This window comes from Otolemur garnettii, unplaced genomic scaffold (genome assembly GCF_000181295.1).
Source record: "Otolemur garnettii isolate 467f Iridium unplaced genomic scaffold, OtoGar3 scaffold00045, whole genome shotgun sequence".
Lineage (NCBI taxonomy): Eukaryota > Metazoa > Chordata > Mammalia > Primates > Galagidae > Otolemur > Otolemur garnettii.
In genome coordinates, this window is record NW_003852440.1 from 4,651,786 (window position 1) to 4,653,481 (window position 1,696).

General features: G+C 42.6%; 1 protein-coding gene across 2 annotated transcripts in view; it reads left to right on the forward strand.

Moving 5' to 3' along the window:
* The window catches only part of FBXO28 (F-box protein 28), a 43,852-nt gene that overhangs the window by 13,789 nt on the left and 28,367 nt on the right, over positions 1-1,696 (forward strand). The gene's annotated exons all lie outside the window — the stretch shown is intronic.

Consider the following 1,696-nt stretch of genomic DNA (forward strand, 5'->3'; position numbering starts at 1 on the left):
CAAGGTGGGTGGATTGCTTGAGCTCACAAGTTCAAGACCAGCCTGAGCAACAGTGAGACCCTGTCTCTTAAAAAAAACAAAAAAAAGGGTTGGGGTGGTGCTGTGGCTCTAAAGGGTAGGGCGCCGACCCCATATGCCGCAGGTGGCAGGTTTAAACCCAGCCTGTCAAAAAAAAAAAACTAGCTGGGCACTGTGTGAAAGGCGCCTATAGGCTGGGAGCCTGTGGCTGGGTTGGCTGGGGCGCCAGCCATATACACCTAGGGTGGCGGGTTCAAGTCCAGCCTGGGCCTGCCGGACAACAATGATGGCTGCAACCAAAAAAAATGGCCGGGCATTGTGACGGGCACCTGTGGTCCCAGCTGCTTGGGAGGTGGAGGCAGGAGACTCGCTTGAGGAGCCCAGGAGTTGGAGATTGCTGTGAGTGATGCCATGGCACTCTACCCAGGGGGGCAGCTTGAGACTGCATCTCAAGGAAAAAAAAAAAAAAGAAAGGCGCCTATAGTCCTAGCTTCTTGGGAGGCTGAGGCAAGAGGATTGCTTGAACCCAAGAATTTCAGATTGCTGTAATCAGTGATACCACAGAACTCTATTAAGGGTAACAAAGTAAGACTCTGTCTGAAAAAAAAAGTATGTTAATATATATTGATTGAGTTTATTAGCTTTTTTTCTTCAGCAAACCAAACAAATTATGGTAACTCGTTTAGTTAGAAATATATTCTAGCATATTTTGGAATATCATTTATTTAGAAATTAAAAAGAACTGTTTTCCTTAATACCTTTCATTTTGGCATGCTGTGATTTAGGAAGTGCCTGGTATGTAATAGTAGAATATTAAAGTCTTCACGAGATTCAACCTAGTTTGCCAGAATTTTTGTCAGCCCTGTGTTCTCAGGATAAAAAAAACTTACATAGTAACTTATACAGTAGCTTATGCCTATAATTATACCTCCTTGGGAGGCTGAGGTAGGAGGGTTTCTTGAGGCTGGGAGTTCAGGATCAGGACTAGCCTAGATAACAGCAAAACCCCATCTCTCAAACAAAAAAAACAAATGGAGAAATTAGCCAGGCATGATGGGGAGTGACTATAGTTATAGTGACTTAGAAGGCTTAGAAGGCTGAGGCAGGAGGATTGCTGGAGTCTGGGAGTTTGAGGTTGCTGTGAGCTAGGCTGACATCACAGTGTTCCAGCCTGGGACAACAGTGGGGAGGAGGGGGAAGCCCACACCATATTCTTCAAGGATTCAAAGTAGTTGACATTTTGCCACATGTGTTAAGGTATTTTGGAGGGTATAACATTATCTAGTATAAAGGCCGAGTCATTATAAATCTCTGTAATTAACCAAAATGAGTAGGAGATAAATAAGAATTAGAGGTTAAACTCAAATTTGGATACACAGTTTTGGCTAAAAGGGGAATATTTCATGTTTCAAACTATTTAAAACTTTTAAATATATTTTGTACTATCTTCATGATTATGCTGGCCATAATAGTAGGAATATGTTGAGAAAATTCAACAAATACGTAAAGTAATTGATACTTTTTTGCCTACATGTTACATTAATTTCTTTTTCTTTTTCTTTTTTTTTTTTTGAGACAGGAGCCTCAAGCTGTCCCCCTGGGTAGAGTGCTGTGGCATCACAGCTCACAGCAACCTCCAACTCCTAGGCTCAAGCGAGTCTCCTGCCTCAGCCTCCCG